This window comes from Salvelinus namaycush, chromosome 38, assembly GCF_016432855.1.
Source record: "Salvelinus namaycush isolate Seneca chromosome 38, SaNama_1.0, whole genome shotgun sequence".
In the NCBI taxonomy this organism is placed as follows: domain Eukaryota; kingdom Metazoa; phylum Chordata; class Actinopteri; order Salmoniformes; family Salmonidae; genus Salvelinus; species Salvelinus namaycush.
In genome coordinates, this window is record NC_052344.1 from 24,559,442 (window position 1) to 24,574,234 (window position 14,793).

The window sequence follows — 14,793 nt, forward strand, 5'->3', positions numbered from 1 at the left end:
TTCGTTAAAGTTGACCCTCTTTAAGAGCAAAAGTCCATGTAGAAAAACGTCAGATTGACCAGACAAGCACTGAGGTCCTCTAATCACTGCTGTTGAGTTCAACGCTCCAGTTGACCTACTGCAGGGCAAAAGTCCATTATGAAGAACTCCCACAAACCACCCCACCCCTCCCTCCCCTCCACCCACCACACCGCCCCAAAACACCACCCCACCCCTCCCCCCAGCCCTTCACCCACCACACCACCCCTCCACCCACCACACCGCCCCACAACAACGCTCCACCCCAGCCCTCCACCCACCACACCGCCCCTCCCCACAACCCAGCCTAGCCCTCCACCCACCACACCACCCCACCCCTCCCCCCAGCCCTTCACCCACCACACCACCCCACCCCACCCCTCCACCCACCACACCACCCCACAACACCACCCCACCCCTCCACCCACCACACCGCCCCACAACACCGCCCCACCCCTCCACCCCAGCCCTCCACCCACCACACCGCCCCTCCCCCCCAGCCCAGCCCAGCCCTCCACCCACCACAACACCCCACTCCTCCACCCCAGCCCTCCACCCACCACAACGCCCCCTCCACACAACGCCCCCTCCACCCCAGCCCACCACCCCTCCATCCACTCCTCCCTCCCCTCCACCCCTCCACCCTCCACCCCTCACCCCTCCACCTCTCCACCTCTCCACCCTCCCTCCCCTTCCTCCCCTCCACCCCTCCCTCCCTCCACCCTCCCTCCCCTCCTCCCCTCCTCCCCTCCCCTCTACCCCTCCCTCCCCTCCACCCCTCACCCCTCCACCCCTCCCCCCTCCCTCCCCCCCTCCCTCCCCTCCACCCCTCCACCCCTCCCCCCTCCCTCCACCCCTCCACCCCTCCCTCCCCTCCACCCTCCATCTCTTATTAGCACCAAACTGTCCCGTAGGTCCTGACGTCATGTCTCTTCTCTCCCTCTATTTCCAGGGGTTAACTCCGCCTCTTACACCTTGCAGCTTTACCCACAAAGCCCTTTACTACTCCGCTGACTCCATCTCTTCCGTCTCCGCCATATTAAAACGACATCATCAATAATGGACGTTATCAATCACCGGCCGTTGACCGGCCAACCTTACTCCCCCAAACGGATGAGTCCCGGGCTTTGTGTTGTGTAGCGCTACGCTGATGCAGTGATGCAGTGATGCAGGGTCAGGCTTGGACAGGTTACCAGTTAACTCATGGGAAGGAATCAGGCCTACGTCCCAAATGGCTCCCTATTCCCTACGTAGTGCACTACTTTTGACCATAGGGCCCATAGAGAATAGGGTGCCTTTTTGGGACTCAGTTCCTTCCTCTTATCATCACTATGCCTCTGAGCTGTGGTTATATTTCATATTTTTATATTTCACATAATAACCAAATCCCCCTCCCACTGCCCTTCATGCTTCCTAGCCCTACCTGACAGAACTGAACAAGGGCAATATAGCTTCCCCTATTGTAACGATCTTCCTCTTCTTCCGATGAGGAATATGAAGGATCGGACCAAAATGCAGCGTGGTAAGTGTCCGTGTTAAATTTATTAACTGAACACGGGAAAAAGACAAAAATAACAAAGTGAATGACAACGAAAATCGAAACAGTCCTGAATGGTGAAAGAAACACAAAAACAGGAAACAACTACCCACAAACACCAGGTGGGAAAAGGCTACCTAAGTATGGTTCTCAATCAGAGACAACGATAGACAGCTGCCTCTGATTGGGAACCAATCAGGCCAAACACATAGAAAGGCCAAACACATAGAAATGGAAAACATAGAAAAACAACATAGAATGCCCACCCCAACTCACGCCCTGACCAAACCAAAATAAAGACTAAGGAACTAAAGTCAGAACGTGACACCTCTGCCCAAGTATAGACTGGTGGCGCTGCCATACACTTAATGAGCTGTATTTACCACACCATACAATTAGACACGCGCAAACATTCAACATGTTTTTTACACTACAGTATCTCTCTTTTAAAATGTGTAACAACCAGTTTAGAAAGGTGCATAGAGTTGAATAGAGTTGAAAAGAACATTCAGATTCCATAGATTAACACGAGGGCATTTTGTATTGCACAGAACAGAACATAACAGAGGAATCCCTCATCATCACTGTAACTCAGACAATATGAAGTAGAAGCCAGACACAGAGACTTCCTCTAAACTAGTAAATGGCTCAGCAAGTAGAAGTAGAAGCCAGACACAGAGACTTCCTCTACACTAGTAAATGGCTCAGCAAGTAGAAGTAGAAGCCAGACACAGAGACTTCCTCTAAACTAGTAAATGGCTCAGCAAGTAGAAGTAGAAGCCAGACACAGAGACTTCCTCTAAACTAGTAAATGGCTCAGCAAGTAGAAGTAGAAGCCAGACACAGAGACTTCCTCTACACTAGTAAATGGCTCAGCAAGTAGAAGTAGAAGCCAGACACAGAGACTTCCTCTAAACTAGTAAATGGCTCAGCAAGTAGAAGTAGAAGCCAGACACAGAGACTTCCTCTACACTAGTAAATGGCTCAGCAAGTAGAAGTAGAAGCCAGACACAGAGACTTCCTCTAAACTAGTAAATGGCTCAGCAAGTAGAAGTAGAAGCCAGACACAGAGACTTCCTCTACACTAGTAAATGGCTCAGCAAGTAGAAGTAGAGACAGACACAGAGACTTCCTCTAAACTAGTAAATGGCTCAGCAAGTAGAAGTAGAAGCCAGACAGAGACTTCCTCTAAACTAGTAAATGGCTCAGCAAGTAGAAGTAGAGCCAGACACAGAGACTTCCTCTAAACTAGTAAATGGCTCAGCAAGTAGAAGTAGAAGCCAGACACAGAGACTTCCTCTAAACTAGTAAATGGCTCAGCAAGTAGAAGTAGAAGCCAGACACAGAGACTTCCTCTAAACTAGTAAATGGCTCAGCAAGTAGAAGTAGAAGCCAGACACAGAGACTTCTTCTAAACTAGTAAATGGCTCAGCAAGTAGAAGTAGAAGCCAGACACAGAGACTTCCTCTAAACTAGTAAATGGCTCAGCAAGTAGAAGTAGAGCCAGACACAGAGACTTCCTCTAAACTAGTAAATGGCTCAGCAAGTAGAAGTAGAAGCCAGACACAGACTTCCTCTAAACTAGTAAATGGCTCAGCAAGTAGAAGTAGAGCCAGACACAGAGTCTTCCTCTAAACTAGTAAATGCCTCAGAAAGTAGAAGTAGAAGCCAGACACAGAGACTTCCTTTAAACTAGTAAATGGCTCAGCAAGTAGAAGTAGAAGCCAGACACAGAGACTTCCTCTAAACTAGTAAATGGCTCAGCAAGTAGAAGTAGAGCCAGACACAGAGACTTCCTCTAAACTAGTAAATGGCTCAGCAAGTAGAAGTAGAAGCCAGACACAGAGACTTCCTCTAAACTAGTAAATGGCTCAGCAAGTAGAAGTAGAAGCCAGACACAGAGACTTCCTCTAAACTAGTAAATGGCTCAGCAAGTAGAAGTAGAGCCAGACACAGAAACTTCCTCTAAACTAGTAAATGGCTCAGCAAGTAGAAGTAGAGACAGACACAGAGACTTCCTCTAAACTAGTAAATGGCTCAGCAAGTAGAAGTAGAGACAGACACAGAGACTTCCTCTAAACTAGTAAATGGCTCAGCAAGTAGAAGTAAAAGACAGACACAGAGACTTCCTCTAAACTAGTAAATGGCTCAGCAAGTAGAAGTAGAGACAGACACAGAGACTTCCTCTAAACTAGTAAATGTCTCAGCAAGTAGAAGTAGAAGCCAGACACAGAGACTTCCTCTAAACTAGTAAATGGCTCAGCAAGTAGAAGTAGAAGCCAGACACAGAGACTTCCTCTAAACTAGTAAATGGCTCAGCAAGTAGAAGTAGAAGCCAGACACAGAGACTTCCTCTAAACTAGTAAATGGCTCAGCAAGTAGAAGTAGAAGCCAGACAAAGAGACTTCCTCTAAACTAGTAAATGGCTCAGCAAGTAGAAGTAGAAGCCAGACACAGAGACTTCCTTTAAACTAGTAAATGGCTCAGCAAGTAGAAGTAGAGCCAGACACAGAGACTTCCTCTAAACTAGTAAATGGCTCAGCAAGTAGAAGTAGAGCCAGACACAGAGTCTTCCTCTAAACTAGTAAATGGCAAAGCAAGTAGAAGTAGAAGCCAGACACAGAGACTTCCTCTAAACTAGTAAATGGCTCAGCAAGTAGAAGTAGAGCCAGACACAGAGTCTTCCTCTAAACTAGTAAATGGCTCAGCAAGTAGAAGTAGAAGCCAGACACAGAGACTTCCTCTAAACTAGTAAATGGCTCAGCAAGTAGAAGTAGAAGCCAGACACAGAGACTTCCTCTAAACTAGTAAATGGCTCAGCAAGTAGAAGTAGAGACAGACACAGAGACTTCCTCTAAACTAGTAAATGGCTCAGCAAGTAGAAGTAAAAGACAGACACAGAGACTTCCTCTAAACTAGTAAATGGCTCAGCAAGTAGAAGTAGAGACAGACACAGAGACTTCCTCTAAACTAGTAAATGTCTCAGCAAGTAGAAGTAGAAGCCAGACACAGAGACTTCCTCTAAACTAGTAAATGGCTCAGCAAGTAGAAGTAGAAGCCAGACACAGAGACTTCCTCTAAACTAGTAAATGGCTCAGCAAGTAGAAGTAGAAGCCAGACACAGAGACTTCCTCTAAACTAGTAAATGGCTCAGCAAGTAGAAGTAGAAGCCAGACAAAGAGACTTCCTCTAAACTAGTAAATGGCTCAGCAAGTAGAAGTAGAAGCCAGACACAGAGACTTCCTTTAAACTAGTAAATGGCTCAGCAAGTAGAAGTAGAGCCAGACACAGAGACTTCCTCTAAACTAGTAAATGGCTCAGCAAGTAGAAGTAGAGCCAGACACAGAGTCTTCCTCTAAACTAGTAAATGGCTCAGCAAGTAGAAGTAGAAGCCAGACACAGAGACTTCCTCTAAACTAGTAAATGGCTCAGCAAGTAGAAGTAGAGCCAGACACAGAGTCTTCCTCTAAACTAGTAAATGGCTCAGCAAGTAGAAGTAGAAGCCAGACACAGAGACTTCCTCTAAACTAGTAAATGGCTCAGCAAGTAGAAGTAGAGCCAGACACAGAGACTTCCTCTAAACTAGTAAATGGCTCAGCAAGTAGAAGTAGATCCAGACACAGAGACTTCCTCTAAACTAGTAAATGGCTCAGCAAGTAGAAGTAGAGCCAGACACAGAGACTTCCTCTAACTAGTAAATGGCTCAGCAAGTAGAAGTAGAAGCCAGACACAGAGACTTCCTCTAAACTAGTAAATGGCTCAGCAAGTAGAAGTAGAAGCCAGACACAGACTTCCTCTAAACTAGTAAATGGCTCAGCAAGTAGAAGTAGAAGCCAGACACAGAGACTTCCTCTAAACTAGTAAATGGCTCAGCAAGTAGAAGTAGAGCCAGACACAGAGACTTCCTCTAAACTAGTAAATGGCTCAGCAAGTAGAAGTAGAAGCCAGACACAGAGACTTCCTCTAAACTAGTAAATGGCTCAGCAAGTAGAAGTAGAGCCAGACACAGAGACTTCCTCTAACTAGTAAATGGCTCAGCAAGTAGAAGTAGAGCCAGACACAGAGACTTCCTCTAAACTAGTAAATGGCTCAGCAAGTAGAAGTAGAGCCAGACACAGAGACTTCCTCTAAACTAGTAAATGGCTCAGCAAGTAGAAGTAGAAGCCAGACACAGAGACTTCCTCTAAACTAGTAAATGGCTCAGCAAGTAGAAGTAGAGCCAGACACAGAGTCTTCCTCTAAACTAGTAAATGGCAAAGCAAGTAGAAGTAGAAGCCAGACACAGAGACTTCCTCTAAACTAGTAAATGGCTCAGCAAGTAGAAGTAGAGCCAGACACAGAGTCTTCCTCTAAACTAGTAAATGGCTCAGCAAGTAGAAGTAGAAGCCAGACACAGAGACTTCCTCTAAACTAGTAAATGGCTCAGCAAGTAGAAGTAGAAGCCAGACACGGAGACTTCCTCTACACTAGTAAATGGCTCAGCAAGTAGAAGTAGAGAAAGACACAGAGACTTCCTCTAAACTAGTAAATGGCTCAGCAAGTAGAAGTAAAAGACAGACACAGAGACTTCCTCTAAACTAGTAAATGGCTCAGCAAGTAGAAGTAGAGACAGACACAGAGACTTCCTCTAAACTAGTAAATGTCTCAGCAAGTAGAAGTAGAAGCCAGACACAGAGACTTCCTCTAAACTAGTAAATGGCTCAGCAAGTAGAAGTAGAAGCCAGACACAGAGACTTCCTCTAAACTAGTAAATGGCTCAGCAAGTAGAAGTAGAAGCCCAGACACAGAGACTTCCTCTAAACTAGTAAATGGCTCAGCAAGTAGAAGTAGAAGCCAGACACAGAGACTTCCTCTAAACTAGTAAATGGCTCAGCAAGTAGAAGTAGAAGCCAGACACAGAGACTTCCTCTAAACTAGTAAATGGCTCAGCAAGTAGAAGTAGATCCAGACACAGAGACTTCCTCTAAACTAGTAAATGGCTCAGCAAGTAGAAGTAGAGCCAGACACAGAGACTTCTCTAACTAGTAATGGCTCAGCAAGTAGAAGTAGAAGCCAGACACAGAGACTTCCTCTAAACTAGTAAATGGCTCAGCAAGTAGAAGTAGAAGCCAGACACAGACTTCCTCTAAACTAGTAAATGGCTCAGCAAGTAGAAGTAGAAGCCAGACACAGAGACTTCCTCTAAACTAGTAAATGGCTCAGCAAGTAGAAGTAGAAGCCAGACACAGAGACTTCCTCTAAACTAGTAAATGGCTCAGCAAGTAGAAGTAGAGCCAGACACAGAGACTTCCTCTAAACTAGTAAATGGCTCAGCAAGTAGAAGTAGAAGCCAGACACAGAGACTTCCTCTAAACTAGTAAATGGCTCAGCAAGTAGAAGTAGAGCCAGACACAGAGATCTTCCTCTAACTAGGTAAATGGCTCAGCAAGTAGAAGTAGAGCCCAGACACAGAGACTTCCTCTAAACTAGTAAATGGCATCAGCAAGTAGAAGTAGAGCCCAGACACAGAGACTTCCTCTAAACTAGTAATGGCTCAGCAAGTTAGAAGTAGAAGCCAGACACAGAGACTTCCTCTAAACTAGTAAATGGCTCAGCAAGTAGAAGTAGAGACAGACACAGAGACTTCCTCTAAACTAGTAAATGGCTCAGCAATAGAAGTAGAGCCAGACACAGAGACTTCCTCTAAACTAGTAAATGGCTCAGCAAGTAGAAGTAGAAGCCAGACACAGAGACTTCCTCTAAACTAGTAAATGGCTCAGCAAGTAGAAGTAGAAGCCAGACATAGAGACTTCCTCTAAACTAGTAAATGGCTCAGCAAGTAGAAGTAGAAGCCAGACACAGAGACTTCCTCTACACTAGTAAATGGCCTCAGCAAGTAGAAGTAGAAGCCAGACACGAGCCTTCTCTAACTAGTAAATGGCTCAGCAAGTAGAAGTAGAGCCAGACACAGAGACTTCCTCAAAACTAGTAAATGGCTCAGCAATAGAAGTAGAAGCCAGACACAGCCCATGGAGACAGTGTTGTTGAATTACTGTGTCTCTCCTCCTTCTGTATCCACGGAGACAGTGTTTGTTGAATTACTGTATGTCTTCTCCTTCTGTATCCACGGAACAGTGTTGATGAATTACTGTATATCGTCCTCCTCTGTATCCATGGAGACAGTGTTGTTGAATTACTGTATATCTCCTTCTGTATCCACGGAGACATTGTTGTGAATTACTGTATGTCTTCTCCTTCTGTATCCACGGAGACAGTGTTGATGAATTACTGTATGTCTTCTCCTTCTGTATCCACGGAGACAGTGTTGATGAATTACTGTGTCTCCTCCTTCTGTATCCATGGAGACAGTGTTGTTGAATTACTGTATTCCCTTCTGTACCACGGAGACAGTGTTGTTGAATTACTGTATGTCTTCTCCTTCTGTATCCACGGAGACAGTGTTGATGAATTACTGTGTCTCCTCCTTCTGTATCCATGGAGACAGTGTTGTTGAATTACTGTATGTCTCCTTCTGTATCCACGGAGACAGTGTTGTTGAATTACTGTGTCTCCTCCTTCTGTATCCATGGAGACAGTGTTGTTGAATTACTGTATGTCTTTTCCTTCTGTATCCACGGAGACAGTGTTGTTGAATTACTGTATGTCTTCTCCTTCTGTATCCACGGAGACAGTGTTGTTGAATTACTGTGTCTCCTCCTTCTGTATCCACGGAGACAGTGTTGTTGAATTACTGTATGTCTTCTCCTTCTGTATCCACGGAGACAGTGTTGTTGAATTACTGTATATCTCCTTCTGTATCCACGGAGACAGTGTTGTTGAATTACTGTATGTCTTTTCCTTCTGTATCCACGGAGACAGTGTTGTTGAATTACTGTATGTCTTCTCCTTCTGTATCCACGAGACAGTGTTGTTGAATTACTGTATGTCTCCTCCTTCTGTATCCATGGAGACAGTGTTGTTGAATTACTGTATGTCTCCTTCTGGATCCACGGAGCCAGTGTTGTTGAATTACTGTATGTCTTTTCCTTCTGTATCCACGGAGACAGTGTTGTTGAATTACTGTATGTCTTCTCCTTCTGTATCCACGGAGACAGTGTTGTTGAATTACTGTATGTCTCCTCCTTCTGTATCCATGGAGACAGTGTTGTTGAATTACTGTATGTCTCCTTCTGGATCCACGGAGACAGTGTTGTTGAATTACTGTATGTCTTCTCCTTCTGTATCCACGGAGACAGTGTTGTTGAATTACTGTATGTCTCTCCTCTGTATCCATGGAGACAGGGTTGTTGAATTACTGTATGTCTCCTCCTTCTGTATCCATGGAGACAGGGTTGTTGAATTACTGTATGGCTCCTCCTTCTGTATCCACGGAGACAGTGTTGTTGAATTACTGTATCTCCACCTTCTGTATCCATGGAGACAGTGTTGTTGAATTACTGTATGTCTTCTCCTTCTGTATCCACGGAGACAGTGTTGAGGAATTACTGTGTCTCCTCCTTCTGTATCCATGGAGACAGTGTTGTTGAATTGTATGTCTTCTCCTTCTGTATCCACGGAGACAGTGTTGATGAATTACTGTATGTCTTCTCCTTCTGTATCCACGGAGACAGTGTTGATGAATTACTGTGTCTCCTCCTTCTGTATCCATGGAGACAGTGTTGTTGAATTACTGTATATCTCCTTCTGTATCCACGGAGACAGTGTTGTTGAATTACTGTATGTCTTCTCCTTCTGTATCCACGGAGACAGTTTTTGTTGAATTACTGTATGTCTTCTCCTTCTGTATCCACGAGACGTGGGTGTTGAATTACTGTATGTCTTCTCCTTCTGTATCCATGGAGACAGTGTTGTTGAATTACTGTATGTCTCTCCTCTGTATCCATGGACAGGGTTTTTTGAATTACTGTATGTCTCCTCCTTCTATCCATGGAGACAGGTTGTTGAATTACTGTGTCTCCTTATTCTGTATCCACGGAGACAGTTGTTGAATTACTGTGTCTCCTCCGTCTGTATCCAAGACAGTGTTGATGAATTACTGTGTCTCCTCTTCTGTATCCCCGGAGACAGTGTTGATGAATTACTGTGTCTCCTCCGTCTGTATCCACGGAGACAGTGTTGATGAATTACTGTGTCTCCTTATTCTGTATCCACGGAGACAGTGTTGTTGAATTACTGTGTCTCCTCCGTCTGTATCCACGGAGACAGTGTTGATGAATTACTGTGTCTCCTCCTTCTGTATCCCCGGAGACAGTGTTGATGAATTACTGTGTGTCTCCTCCGTCTGTATCCACGGAGACAGTGTTGATGAATTACTGTGTCTCCTCCTTCTGTATCCACGGAGACAGTGTTGTTGTATTACTGTGTCTCCTCTTTCTGTATTCCCGGAGACAGTGTTGATGAATTACTGTGTCTCCTCCGTCTGTATCCACGGAGACAGTGTTGATGAATTACTGTGTCTCCTCCGTCTGTATCCACGGAGACAGTGTTGATGAATTACTGTGTCTCCTCCTTCTGTATCCACAGAGACAGTGTTGATGAATTACTGTATGTCTCCTCCTGTATCCACGGAGACAGTGTTGATGAATTACTGTGTGTCTCCTCCGTCTGTATCCACGGAGACAGTGTTGTTGAATTACTGTGTCTCTTCCGTCTGTATCCATGGAGACAGTGTTGATGAATTACTGTATATCTCCTTCTGTATCCACGGAGACAGTGTTGTTGAATTACTGTGTCGCCTCCTTCTGTATCCACGGAGACAGTGTTGATGAATTACTGTGTCTCCTCCTTCTGTATCCATGGAGACAGTGTTGTTGAATTACTGTATATCTCCTTCTGTATCCACGGAGACATTGTTGTTGAATTACTGTATGTCTTCTCCTTCTGTATCCACGGAGACAGTGTTGTTGAATTACTGTATGTCTTCTCCTTCTGTATCCACGGAGACAGTGTTGATGAATTACTGTGTCTCCTCCTTCTGTATCCATGGAGACAGTGTTGTTGAATTACTGTATATCTCCTTCTGTATCCACGGAGACAGTGTTGTTGAATTACTGTGTCTCCTCCTTCTGTATCCATGGAGACAGTGTTGTTGAATTACTGTATGTCTTTTCCTTCTGTATCCACGGAGACAGTGTTGTTGAATTACTGTATGTCTTCTCCTTCTGTATCCACGGAGACAGTGTTGTTGAATTACTGTGTCTCCTCCTTCTGTATCCACGGAGACAGTGTTGTTGAATTACTGTATGTCTTCTCCTTCTGTATCCACGGAGACAGTGTTGTTGAATTACTATGTCTCCTCCTTCTGTATCCATGGAGACAGTGTTGTTGAATTACTGTATGTCTCCTTCTGGATCCACGGAGACAGTGTTGTTGAATTACTGTATATCTCCTTCTGTATCCACGGAGACGTGTTGTTAAATTACTGTATGTCTTTTCCTTCTGTATCCACGGAGACAGTGTGTTGAATTACTGTATGTCTTCTCCTTCTGTACCACGGAGACAGTGTTGTTGAATTACTGTATGTCTCCTCCTTCTGTATCCATGGAGACAGTGTTGTTGAATTACTGTATGTCTCCTTCTGGATCCAGGGAGACTGTTGTTGAATTACTGTATGTCTCCTCCTTCTGTATCATGAGACAGTGTTGTTGAATTACTGTATGTCTCCTTCTGATCCACGGAGACAGGGTTGTTGAATTACTGTTGTCTCCTCCTTCTGTATCCATGGAGACAGGTTGTTGAATTATGTATGGCTCCCCCTTCTGTATCCACGGAGACAGTGTTGTTGAATTACTGTATCTCCACCTTCTGTATCCATGGAGACAGTGTTGTTGAATTACTGTATGTCTTCTCCTTCTGTATCCACGGAGACAGTGTTGAGGAATTACTGTGTCTCCTCCTTCTGTATCCATGGAGACAGTGTTGTTGAATTACTGTATGTCTTCTCCTTCTGTATCCACGGAGACAGTGTTGATGAATACTGTATGTCTTCTCCTTCTGTATCCACGGAGACAGTGTTGATGAATTACTGTGTCTCCTCCTTCTGTATCCATGGAGACAGTGTTGTTGAATTACTGTATATCTCCTTCTGTATCCACGGAGACAGTGTTGTTGAATTACTGTATGTCTTCTCCTTCTGTATCCACGGAGACAGTGTTGTTGAATTACTGTATGTCTTCTCCTTCTGTATCCACGGAGACAGTGGTGTTGAATTACTGTATGTCTTCTCCTTCTGTATCCACGGAGACAGTGTTGTTGAATTACTGTATGTCTCTCCTCTGTATCCATGGAGACAGGGTTGTTGAATTACTGTATGTCTCCTCCTTCTGTATCCACGGAGACAGTGTTGTTGAATTACTGTGTCTCCTCCGTCTGTATCCACGGAGACAGTGTTGATGAATTACTGTGTCTCCTCCTTCTGTATCCCCGGAGACATTGTTGATGAATTACTGTGTCTCCTCCGTCTGTATCCACGGAGACAGTGTTGATGAATTACTGTGTCTCCTTATTCTGTATCCACGGAGACAGTGTTGTTGAATTACTATGTCTCCTCCTTCTGTATCCATGGAGACAGTGTTGTTGAATTACTGTATGTCTCCTTCTGGATCCACGGAGACAGTGTTGTTGAATTACTGTATATCTCCTTCTGTATCCACGGAGACAGTGTTGTTGAATTACTGTATGTCTTTTCCTTCTGTATCCACGGAGACAGTGTTGTTGAATTACTGTATGTCTTCTCCTTCTGTATCCACGGAGACAGTGTTGTTGAATTACTGTATGTCTCCTCCTTCTGTATCCATGGAGACAGTGTTGTTGAATTACTGTATGTCTCCTTCTGGATCCACGGAGACAGTGTTGTTGAATTACTGTATGTCTTCTCCTCTGTATCCATGGAGACAGGGTTTTGAATTACTGTATGTCTCCTCCTTCTGTATCCATGGAGACAGGGTTGTTGAATTACTGTATGGCTCCTCCTTCTGTATCCACGGAGACAGTGTTGTTGAATTACTGTATCTCCACCTTCTGTATCCATGGAGACAGTGTTGTTGAATTACTGTATGTCTTCTCCTTCTGTATCCACGGAGACAGTGTTGATGAATTACTGTGTCTCCTCCTTCTGTATCCATGGAGACAGTGTTGTTGAATTACTGTATGTCTTCTCCTTCTGTATCCACGGAGACAGTGTTGATGAATTACTGTATGTCTTCTCCTTCTGTATCCACGGAGACAGTGTTGATGAATTACTGTGTCTCCTCCTTCTGTATCCATGGAGACAGTGTTGTTGAATTACTGTATATCTCCTTCTGTATCCACGGAGACAGTGTTGTTGAATTACTGTATGTCTTCTCCTTCTGTATCCACGGAGACAGTGTTGTTGAATTCTGTATGTCTTCTCCTTCTGTATCCACGAGACAGTGGTGTTGAATATACTGTATGTCTTCTCCTTCTGTATCCACGGAGACAGTGTTGTTGAATTACTGTAGTCTCTCCTCTGTATCCATGGAGACAGGGTTGTTGAATTACTGTATGTCTCCTCCTTCTGTATCCACGGAGACAGTGTTGTTGAATTACTGTGTCTCCTCCGTCTGTATCCACGGAGACAGTGTTGATGAATTACTGTGTCTCCTCCTTCTGTATCCCCGGAGACATTGTTGATGAATTACTGTGTCTCCTCCGTCTGTATCCACGGAGACAGTGTTGATGAATTACTGTGTCTCCTTATTCTGTATCCACGGAGACAGTGTTGTTGAATTACTGTGTCTCCTCCGTCTGTATCCACGGAGACAGTGTTGATGAATTACTGTGTCTCCTCCTTCTGTATCCACGGAGACAGGGTTGTTGTATTACTGTGTCTCCTCCTTCTGTATCCCCGGAGACAGTGTTGATGAATTACTGTGTCTCCTCCTTCTGTATCCACAGAGACAGTGTTGATGAATTACTGTATGTCTCCTCCTGTATCCACGGAGACAGTGTTGATGAATTACTGTGTGTCTCCTCCGTCTGTATCCACGGAGACAGTGTTGTTGAATTACTGTGTCTCTTCCGTCTGTATCCATGGAGACAGTGTTGATGAATTACTGTGTCTCCTCCGTATGTATCCCCGGAGACAGTGTTGTTGAATTACTGTGTCTCCTCTGTCTGTATCCACGGAGACAGTGTTGTTGAATTACTGTGTCTCCTCCGTCTGTATCCCCGGAGACAGTGTTGTTGAATTACTGTGTCTCCTCCGTCTGTATCCACGGAGACAGTGTTGTTAATAATAACCTGTATATAATTACTCTGAAGCTCTGAATGATACGAGAGCTTTGCTTGATTAAGTTGACGTGTTTTTCCGTAGATAGATAGTACTTGGGGAATGGCAATTCCTCACCTTAGAAAGGAATGGTTTAATGAATGTTGATAAGAAAAGCCATTTATATAAAAGGTGAGGTACTGGTCATGTCTCTCATCAGTTATAACTGATGAAGCAGAGTGTCAATATGAAATGGTACAGTACTGTATGTTTTGCAAACTAGCATTGGAGATGTCTTGGGATTCCATATCTGACCTTATCAAGCATTAGTATAATGAACGTTGAGGGGAAAAGTCCTGCATTCAAAAGGTGAGTTAGAGGCTATGAGAGTCATTAAAGGTCAACACTGTGTATTGTAATGAAACTTCTTCAGAGGAGCTTCAGACAAATAGAGACCTGTCATGTTGTCGTTAGGATTCATTCAAGACGAGGCTTTGAGAGGTGGAAGACTGAACGTTATTGTTTCTGTAGCTGGAGTTTCTCCTGTGAGCCTATCAACACCCCTACAGTCACTCTTCCTCTGTCAACACCCCTACAGTCACTCAGTCAGTCACTCTTTCTCTGTCAACACCCCTACAGTCACTCAGTCAGTCCCTCTTCCTCTATCAACACCCCAACAGTCACTCAGTCAGTCACTCTTTCTCTGTCAACACCCCTACAGTCACTCAGTCAGTCACTCTATCTCTGTCAACACCCCTACAGTCACTCAGGCAGTCACTCTTTCTCTGTCAACACCCCTACAAGTCAGTCACTCTTCCTCTATCAACACCCCTACAGTCACTCAGTCAGTCACTCTTTCTCTGTCAACACCCCTACAGTCACTCAGTCAGTCCACCTTCCTCTGTCAACACCCCTACAGTCACTCAGGCAGTCACTCTTTCTCTGTCAACACCCCTACAGTCACTCAGTCAGTCCCCCTTCCTATGTCAACACCCCTACAGTCACTCAG